The sequence below is a fragment of the Schistocerca cancellata genome, chromosome 5, assembly GCF_023864275.1.
Source record: "Schistocerca cancellata isolate TAMUIC-IGC-003103 chromosome 5, iqSchCanc2.1, whole genome shotgun sequence".
Classification (NCBI taxonomy): Eukaryota; Metazoa; Arthropoda; class Insecta; order Orthoptera; family Acrididae; genus Schistocerca; species Schistocerca cancellata.
In genome coordinates, this window is record NC_064630.1 from 438,112,558 (window position 1) to 438,123,673 (window position 11,116).

At 48.1% G+C, this 11,116-nt stretch overlaps 1 long non-coding RNA gene across 1 annotated transcript in view; it reads right to left on the reverse strand.

Annotated features, from left to right (window-relative positions):
- LOC126187988 (uncharacterized) overlaps nucleotides 1-8,359 on the reverse strand; it is a 103,088-nt gene extending 94,729 nt beyond the window's left edge. Inside the window, exon 1 of the long non-coding RNA XR_007537817.1 lies at nucleotides 8,289-8,359. This is a non-coding gene — a long non-coding RNA (uncharacterized LOC126187988). The remainder of the gene's footprint in view (nucleotides 1-8,288) is intronic.
- Between the last annotated feature and the right edge of the window lie 2,757 nt (nucleotides 8,360-11,116).

The following is an 11,116-nucleotide window of genomic DNA, read 5'->3' on the forward strand; positions in this document are numbered from 1 at the left end:
AGTTTGGAAGGCAGGAGACGAGGTACTGGCGGAATTAAAGCTTGATAGCTCAGTTGGTAGGGCACTTGCTCGCGAAAGGCAAACGTCCCGAGTTAGAGTCTCGGTCCGGCACACAGTTTTAATCTGCCAGGAAGTTTCAACGCTGTGTCTCTCTGACAAACCTGTGGTTAACTTAACTCCAAGAGCACCTGCTCACCCACGCTGTACAGTCTGACGAAAAGATACAAAGATGCATACCACTGAGACCAATTATCTGTGCCACTGGCTCTCCTACACACCGTCTGGAATGGTATTTAACTAAGTTTTTGACACCTGTAGTTGGCCACTGGAGACATTGTCTCAAGAACTCACAAATGTTTATAGATATCATGAAGCAGGCGATTATAACCCAAGAGAATTTATGATCAGCCTTGACATGATCTCCCTTTTCATGAAGATATCAGTGAAAGATACATTTAAACTACTGGTGCTAATTTCTCCCCTGAGATTTTAAAATTGTTTGAACACACCTTGATGACCACATTTTTTCGACAGTGGAAAGTATTATAAAATGATTGATGGAACAGGCGTGGATTCGGCACTGTCAAAAGCCATCTCTAAGTTTTTCATGGCGTTTTCGAAGAACAAGCGTTGAACATTGTCCCCCTATGTCCTGCTGCTTCTTCAGATATGTTGACCATACTTTTTTAATCTCATCATTTGGTAGTGACGCGCTGCAGCAGTTCGGCGACCAGATGAACAGCATACATCCAAACGTAAGACTTATGGGCGAGATGGTGGAGGAAGCCAAGCTGCCTTCCTTAGATGTATTGCTCGAACGGAAAGCAGATAAACTTTGCCATTCTGTGTATCGAAATCGAAGTATATAGATCTATATATCTGCAGACGTAGCTAACGAGAGAGATATGCTAAACATCCTAATATCCAGGGCCAGGATTACTTCAGACAAGGGCCACCTCGGCTCCGAATTAATCATATCCATGATATTAGATCAACACTCTTGAAGAATCCATAGTGTGATGCCATTCATCAAAACCAGGAGGACCAACACATGATGCACTTTCCATTCTATGGTGAGCAACTAGTAAAACACGCAAGCAATCTGACCAGTCTTCCACCCACCAACGAAAAATTAAAGAAACGTAGCGACATGTTAACGCTAATCTCAGCTTGGGAGTACCAGAGATTTATAACATCCATTATGAGTACCGATATGACAGTAGTTACATGGTGCATGACATATCGAATACTGCCGATCGCTGCGTTGAACATCAACGTCACCTTAAATACAGGAATTTAGAGACATCAAAGGTGGCTGAGGCTAGCTTGTTAAATAAACACAGGGTTATGTTTGAAAACACGAGAATTCCAGCTCACACTTAGAACTATTCGCTCTTTTTGATGAGGCATGTAATGTGAATTACATTATGTGATAAATCCATACGTGTTATAAAAATGGCTGTATGTTCCACAGGTCTTACTAAATCACTGGCCAATTTCAACCGAACGTGGTACACATGTCACTCACTTATGTGACTGTAGGCTTTCCCGGCGTAAACTATTGATGAAGGTTTCTCGGGTCTCCAGCCTGGTGGTAGCGTTGATATCTCGCGACGTTTCGGGAAGTGTCATACTACCCATGTTCGGAAACCCGAGAAACCTTCATCAATGTCACTCACTGTCTGCAAAGACAGGGAGGGAGGGGATGAAAAAGTAGTGTAGCACAAGACCCGCGAATAACCAAAATTTATTCATACAGCACTTAAGAATGGGAGCACTTAATGACTTATAACAAGCTTTGCATGTAATTTCACACCTTTACGAAACTTTTTCTTGCTGACAACCCACACTAAATAGAGAAACGATAAAAGTTTATCGCTTACTACATTTTCACTGTTCATGCAGTACAGCCTGAAGCACGACGTTTTAATTTCTTACTTCTTTTCTACTAACGCTATTCGCAACAGATTACGCAGACCGTATTCTCATATACCACTGGATGTACCAGAAAAATTACATTATTGTACGACACATAGTTCATATGTATTCATGAACACAGAGATGCATGAAAAAACTGCCCCATCATGCATGACATTTAAATTTATTACTTCTTTGCTACTAATTCTATCCGCAACGCATTTCACAGGCAGCATACACATATGCCCTTGTATGTACCTACAAAAATACATCGTTTTACGGCATACAGTTCAGGGGATATGACATCAAATACTGAGATGCGTGGAAAACTGCTGCATCGTGCATAACGTTTTAATTTGTTACTTCCTTAGTACACGTTTAAAAATGGTTCAAATGGCTCTGAGCACTATGGGACTCAACATCTTAGGTCATAAGTCCCCTAGAACTTAGAACTACTTAAACCTAACTAACCTAAGGACATCACACACACCCATGCCCGAGGCAGGATTCGAACCTGCGATCGTAGCAGTCCCGCGGTTCCGGACTGCAGTGCCAGAACCGCTAGACCACCACGGCCGGCAGTACACGTTTCGTATGCGGTATACACAGAAGCCGCCGAAAATAACACCATTTTACAGCACATAGTTCAGGAGATATGAAGTCATAAAAACTAAACTGCATGAAATCGAAACCACAAGGCAAAATTCGCTAGAGATACAGTAGAAACATGTGTACATGTATGTGTGAAATACGTGTGACATGTAAGCGGACATTGGCGCAGGTAAAAATCTCCTCTTGACGATCTGGACTGATTTAAATCAAACTTGGTACACATGCTACTTACTATAATGAAATAAATACTGTAGATGTAAGAACCAGCAGCTTCCTATTCGAGTGGCCATGGTAACCTTCAGAGAGAACGGGGGGGGGGGGGGGGGAGGAAGAGACGGATAGACGGAGAGGATGAAGGAGGACGTGGACACAAATATGAGGTAGAAGGAAATTGACGGAGACAGGGTGAGGGGAATGTGAGCAGAAGAACGAAAGAGGAGACAGACAAACGGAAGATAAGATTTTTTGAGAGAGGTGGCGGAGGTGATGTACAAAGAGGGGGGAGGAGGTGAAGGAGGTGATGGACAGAGAGAGAGGACAGTGGCAGACGGACAGAGAGAGGGGCATGTGGAGATAGAGAGAGGAGGGGTGAGGTGGAGGAAGTGGACAAATATGGAAATGGAGATGGAGAGAGAGAAGGGGAAGCACAGGACTGACCAATATAATTTGAATAAATACATACGCGGGCAATGCCAGGTGCTCAGCTAGAACACTGGTTATGCCCTTAACAACGCATCGAAACGTGCACTTGATAAAGAAAGAGCACAGAGGAAGACTTCCTGATTTTATAGCCGAATATAAATGGTGGCCCTATAAGCGACAAAGGACAGCGAGTGCATATGCAATCTATGGACGTAGAAGGAGGGAGCCACCTCGGCATGCGCTATTCCCCATGATGTAATGTTGCCTGCCAGACGCCTTCCCCTGGATATAAAAATTAGAGCCTTGCAAGTTTTGTCATAGCCAGACTTACTCCCTGATGACGGAAGGGACGGCTATCATCTACCGCTTGGGACTTAAACCGAATCTGACGCGACAAGTTATCCAATGATTCTGCCGCAAAAGGCGCAGCAGATTTGTCAATTGTAAGATTAGCTAACATATCTAAAATGCATGTTTGTAAGTCGGCCGCAGTTGCTAATTCGATTTGCATTCCTTTACATCCACTCACGAGACACGCCTAACTAAGCTTTTTAACTGTCACCACACGAAAATAAAGTTACATACCTATTTTTTTGTTTGTTTGCAGGTGACAAAAATCATGGAATACCGATATGCACATATACAGATGGCGGTAGTAGCGCGACACAAGGTATGAAAAGGCAGTGCATTGCTGGAGCTGTCATTTGTACTCGGATGATTCACGTGAAAAGGTTTCCGACATGATTGTGGCCGCACGACGGGAGTTAACAGACTTAGAACGTGGGATGGTAGTTAGACGCATGAGACATCGTTAGGAAATTCAATATTCCGAGATCCACAGTGTCAAAAGTCTGACGAGAGTACCATATTTCAAGTATTATCTCGCACGGACAACGCAGTGGCCGACAGCCTTAACTCAACGCCCGAGAGCAGTGGCGTTTGCGAAGAGGTGTCAGTGCTAACACACAAGTAACCGCAGCCACCGTACGACGAACGTAGCCGTTAGGACAGTGTAGTGTATGGCAGCAGACGACAGACGCGAGTGCCTTTGCTAACAGCACGACATCGTCTGCAGTGCCACTTCTGGGCTCGTGATATCAGTAGGACCCTAGGCGACTGGAAAACCGTAGCCTCGTCAGATGAGTCCCGATTTCAGTTGGTGAGAGCTGGTGGTAGCATTTGAGTGTGGCGCAGGCTCCACCAAGCCATGGACCCAAGTTGTCAAATGTGTGTTCAAATGTGTGTGAAATCGTATGGGACTTAACTCCGAAGGTCATCAGTCCCTAAGCTTACACACTACTTAACCTAAATTGTCCTAAGAACAAACACACACACCCACGCCCGAGGGAGGGCTCGAACCTCCGCCGGGAACAGCCGCACAGCCATGACTGAAGCGCCTCTGACCGCTTGGCTAATCCCGCGCGGCCCCAACTTGTCAACAAGGCAGTGCACAAGCTAGTGGTGGCTCCACAAAAATGTGGACTGTGGAATGGACTGGGTCCTGCGGTGCAAATGAAACGATCATTGACCGGAAATGGTTATATTAGATTACTTAGAGACCACTTACAGTCATTCATGGACTTCGTATTCCCAAACAACGATGGAATTTTTATGGATGACAGTGCGCCGTGTCCAAGGACCGAAATTGTCACGACTGGTTTGAAGAACATTCTGGACAATTCGAGCGAATGATCTGGTCACCCAAATCGCCCGATATGAATCCCACCGTGCAACTGTGGGACATATTCGAGAGGTTAGTTCGTGCACAAAATCCTGCTTCGGCAACGCTTCCGCAATTATGGACGAATATAAGATACTAGAGATATCCCATGACTTTGGTCACCTCAGTTTATCAGCAGTCCTGATACACACTGGTGTACCCCTGCCAAAGTTTCGTAACAGGCCTCTAGAGCAGCCAAAGTAAAACGGAGCTGAACACAGACATTCGATGTGGTGTCACCGCCAGACACTACACTTGCTCGGTGGTAGCCTTTAAACCGGCCGCGGTCCGTTAGTATACGTCGGACCCGCGTGTCGCCGCTATCCGTGATTGCAGACCGAGCTCCGCCACACAGCATGTCTAGAGAGACTTCCTAGCACTCGCTCAGTTGTACAGCCGACTTTCCTAGCAAAGGTTCACTGACAAAATACGCTCTCATTTGCCGAGACGATAGTTAGCATACCCTTCAGCTACGTCATTTGCTACGACCTAGCAAGGCGCCATTACCAGTTACTATTGATGCTGTAAAACATGTACCGTCAAGAGCGATGTTCACCAATTAAGGATTAAAGTTAAGTATTCCAGCAGCTACGTACGTTTTTTGCTAGTCTCATTTCCTTGACCTGTTCCAGACCTCACGCCAGCCTGCGTGAGCTAAAACGCGTGCCTTTCGGCTTCCTCTCATAGTGGGTTGGCTGTCTTGCCAATCCACAACAGGGTAATACCGTTTTAATAACTAAATATACTGAAATCGTATGGCATGAACAGCTGGGAGATCCCGAAGACGCCATGTCACGGATTGCGTGGTCGCTTCCGCCGGACGTTCGAGTCCTCCCTCGGGCATGAGTGTGTGTGTCGTTCTTAGCATAAGTTAGTTTACGTTAGTTTGAGTAGTGTGTAAGTCTAGGGACCGATGACCTCAGTAATTTGGTCCCTTAGGAATTCACACACATTTGAACATTTCAGACCCCGAAGGGCGGGTTCGGTTCAAATGGTGGTTCAAGTGGCTCTGAGCACTATGGGACTTAACATCTGAGGTCATCAGTCCTCTAGAACTTAGAACTACTTAAACCTAACCAACTTAAGGACATCACACACATCCATGCCCGAGACAGGATTCGAACCTGCGACCGTAGCAGTCGCACGGTTCCAGACTGATACGCCTAGAACCGCTCGGCCACCGACGCCGTCGGCGGGTTCGGTAATCCACGCTGAGTTGTGGGACGATTTCAGATAAATCTGAGTAACCTGAATGAGGAAGAACGAAGTGGACGACCGTCTCTCCGTGAAGAATTGGGATTCGTAAGGCAAGTGGAGGCCTTGCTGCCGGAATACAGGGTTACCTCAGTCGAGACGACAGTGGAAAAAGTAACTTTAGTACAATTAAACATTACATAGGTCGCCACCTGCTGGGCTTTGCGACTGCTCACACATTTTGAAAAAGCCGGCCGAAATAAGGCAGCATCGGAAATGTTGTTCCAAGCTAATCAAGACGAGTTTTTCATCCACCTAATCACCTTGAGCGAATGCTGGGTGAGTCAAAGAAGCAAAGGAAGCAGTAGTCGTTTCACCATCGGCGGAAGAAGTAGAGACCCAACCATCATCGGACAAGGTGATGCTGAGCATTTTTGTAACTGCCATGCTGTGGTGCTAATAGATTTTGCTCACAAGGGCCAAACCGTCACAGGAGTAAATTGCCGAAATTCCCTGAACAAGTTACACTGAGGTGACAAAAGTCACTGAATACCTCCTAATATCGTGTCGGACCTCCTTTTGCCCGGAGCAGTGCAGCTACTCGATGTGGCATGGACTCCACAAGTCGTTGTAAGCCCCTGCAGAAATACTGAACCATACTGTCTGCAGCCGTCCGTAATTGCGAAAGTGTGGCCAGCGCAGGTTTATGTGCACTAGCTGACTTCTAAATTACTGTACATCGCATAAATGTTCGGCGGGACTCATGTCGGGTGGCCTGGGAGGCCAAATCACTCGCTCGAATTGTCGAGAACGTTCTTCAAACCAATCGCGAACAATTGTGGCCTGGTGACATGGCGCATTGCCATCCAAAAAATTCCATCGTTGTTTGGGAACAAATGGTCTCCTAGTAGCCAAATACAACCATTTTCGTCAAGGATCGGTTCAGTTGGAGCAGAGGACCTAGACCGTTTCGTGTAATCACAGCGCACACCACTACGGAGTCACCACCAGCTTGCACAGTGCGTTATTGAATCCATACCTTTGTGGGGTCGGCGCCACACTCGAATCCTACTACCACTTTTTACCAACTGAAATCGGGAAGAACAGACCACGGTTTTCCAGTCGTCTAAGGTCCAACCAATATGGCCAAGAGTCCAGGAGAGGCGCTGAAGGCGATGCCGTGCTGTTAGCATAGGCACTAGCGTCAATCGTCTGCTACCATAGCCCATTAACGTCAAATTGCGCCTCACCACCCAGGCGGATACGTTCGTCGTACGTCCAACATTAACTTCTGCAGTTATTTCACGCAGTGTTGCCTGTCTGTTAGCACTAACAACTGTACGCCAACGCCACTGCTCTCGGTCGTTAAGTGAAGGCCGTCGTCCACTGCGCTGTCCATGGTGAGGGGTAATGCCTGAAATTTGGTATCCTCGGCACACCCTTGACACTGTGGATCTCGGAATGTTGAATTCCCGGACGATTTCCGAAATGGAATGTCGCATACGCTTAGCTCCACCTACCATTGTCTGTTAATCGCCGTCGTGCTGCCGGAATCACGTCGATACACTTTTCCCACGGATCACCCGAGTACAAATGGTTTCAAATGGCTCTGAGCACTATGGGACTTAACGACCCGAGTACAAATGACAGGTCCGTCAATACCTTGTGTTCGTGATACTACCGCCGTACCGCATAGCATATCACAATCCCATTACTTTTGTCACCTCAGTCAACATGAAGGGTCGCTGGAAGCGGTCCAAGGTAGTGTTTATGCATCACGACGACTCCCCAACTCATTCTGGATAGGCCATAGTCAGACATGCTGCTTCTTTGCCTCACCAACCGTATTTACCTGACATGGAAAGGCAGAGATGTCATCACTCGGATGAAGACACCATTGCGTGGCAGGCATTTCCAGAATGACGACGAGCTGATGTACTTCGTGAATCACATCCTGAACAGCCGAAATGCAGGCTTGTGCAAGCGAGGTCTGCAACAAATTATCCAACGCTGGAAAATGCGTCTCACAGAACGATGAGTGTGTAGAGAAGGGCTAACATCAACATCGAGTTTCATGTAAGCAGGATGATGTTCTGCAGGAGAGTACACTCTAGCCCCCACCGCCCGGTACTTCCCCCCGCGACGTCGGCAGCCGAGCTTCCAGCGCAACAGGTAGAGCAGTGCGTCAGAGTACGTGACTCACCTTACACGGCCTGGCAGCGCTTGCGGCTGCCTCCGCCCGCCGCGCCGGCAGCGGACACGGCAACTGGTCGCTCGCGCCCGCGTGTCGCGTGCGTGGCAGCCCCGCCGCGTGGGTGGCCACCTGGCGGCTGCGAGCCATTGTGCGGCGTGGCGCGGCGCGGCGCAGCTGGCGGCCATCTTTTAGGCGGCGTCGCGGCACGCGCCAAGTATTTTGAAGCGGCGTCTGCGCCAGCTGCTGCTGCCGCTGCGACGCCCACCGCCCGGGGTGCCCGCTGGAAGAACGAGTCCGTCTCAGTAAACGACTCATCCCGGCAGGTGCGCCGCACAAAGAGCCCACTCATCACAAATACCAGCGACACCCAGGCGGGGCAGGTACAGCTCGGTTACTCACACGTATGGTAAACACACTGCCGGAAAAAATATAACATGCTCAAGGACAAGGTACACTACTGGCCATTAAAATTGCTACACCAAGAAGAAATGCAGATGATAAACGGGTATTCATTGCACCAATATATTATACTAGAACTGACATGTGATTATATTTTCATGCAATTTGGGTGGATAGATCCTGAGAAATCAGTACCCAGAACAACCACCTCTGGCCGTAATAACGGCATTGATACGCCTGGGCATTGAGTCAAATAGAGCTTGCATGAAGTGTACAGGTACAGCTGCCCGTGCAGCTTCAACACCATATCACAGTTCATCAAGAGTAGTGACTGGCGTATTGTGACGAGCCAGTTGCTCGGCCACCATTGACCAGACGTTTTCAGTTGGTGAGAGATGTGGAGAATGTGCTGGCCAGGCCAGCAGTCGAACATTTTCTGTATCCAGAAAGGCCCGTACAGGACCTGCAACATGCGGTCGTGCATTATCATGCTGAAGTGCAGGGTTTCGCAGGGATCGAATGAAGAGTAGAGCCACGAGACGTAACACATCTGAAATGTAACGTCCACTGCTCAAATTGCCGTCAATGGGAACAAGAGGTGACCGAGACGTGTGACCAATGGCACCCCATACCATCACGCCGGGTGATACCCTGTATGGCGATGACGAATACACGCTTCAAATGTGCGTTCACCGCGATGTCGCCAAACACGGATGCGACCATCGTGATGCTGTAAAAAGAACCTGGATTCATCCGAAAAAATGACGTTTTGCCATTCGTGCACCCAGGTTCGTCGTTGAGTACACCATCGCAGGCGCTCCTGTCTATGATGCAGCGTCAAGGGTAACCGCAGCCATGGTCTCCGAGCTGATAGTCAATGCTGCTGCAAACGTTCGTGGAACTGTACGTGCAGATGGTTGTTGTCTTGCAAACGTCCCCTTCTGTTGACTCAGCGATCGAGACGTGGCTGCACGATCCTTTACAGCCATGCGGATAAGATGCCTGTCATCGCGACTGCTAGTGATACGAGGCCGTTGGGATCCAGCACGACCTTCCGTATTACTCTCCTGAACCCACTGATTCCATATTCTGCTAACGGTCATTGAACCTCGGCCAACGCGAGGAGCAATGTCGCGATACGATAAACCACAATCGCGATAGGCTACTATCCGACTTTTATCAAAGTCGGAAACGTGATGGTACGCATTTTCCCTCCTTACACGAGGTATCACAACAACGTTTCACCAGGCAACGCCGGTCAACTGCTGTTTGTGTATGAGAAATCGGTTGGAAACTTTCCTCATGTCAGCACGTTGTAGGTGTCGCCACTGGCGCCAACCTTGTGTGAATGCTCTGAAAAGCTAATCATTTGCATATCACAGTATCTTCTTCCTGTCGGTTAAATTTCGCGTGTGTAGCACGTCATCTTCGTGGTGTAGCAATTTTAATGGTCAGCAGTGTAATTTTACCATTAAGTCTGGTGACAGATTGTTCATTATAGTAGGAGAATGATAACAAATTCAGACCAAATGAAACAGATATGTGACAGTAAGCCGCGCGAGATACCTGCGCAGTCTCAGGAGTCTTGTCACGGACCGCGCGGCTCCCCCAGTAGGAGGTTCGAGTCCTCCCTCGGGCATTGGTGTGTGTGTCGTCCTTAGCTTAAGTTAGTTTAAGTAGTGTGTAAGCTTAGGAACCGATGATCTCAGCAGTTTGGTCCCATAAGACCTTACCACAAATTTCTAATTTTTTACAGTAATGGGTGCGCAAACTGCCACATCGACTCACAGCTGTCGTCCCCCCACACACAACTGGCGGCAACGCTGGTTTCCACGACCACAAAAGGTGCCGAATGGCATCCTGCGATAGACTGCCCAAACACCATCCTCCTTTTGTTGCTATTCGTCAATAGTTCTTGCAGGCCCTAGAGAACGAGTGAGTTTCCGCTCATCACGTCCCATGCGTGTTCAGTTGTTGTGAGGTCGAGTGATCTTGCTGGCCAGGACTGTTGTTCACCACGAAGAGCCCGCTGGTCGGAACAGCCATACGTGTACGTACAATTTTCTGCTGAAAAAGCACATCACCTTGGTCTCGAGGAAATGGTAACAGCACGGGGATAAGAGCCGGTCTAATGTTGCGGACACATGTTACTTTACCCTGCAGAAACATCAAATGTGACCGCGAGTTGTAACTGTCGTCCCCCCGCACCATGAAGCCTGTGATGGGACCTGTGTGTCGTGAGCGAATGCACTCTGCTACAGGCAGTTCACCAGGTTCACGTCATACACGTGTGCGTCTATCACTTGCATACAGACAGAACACACTCTCATCAGTGAAGACAGCACAGCGCCGTTCAAATCTCTCTTCGATCCTTTACATCTGAGTACCCACGCTTGGAAGTGTACTGATGTCAGTGGTAACATGTTCAAAGGCGCATT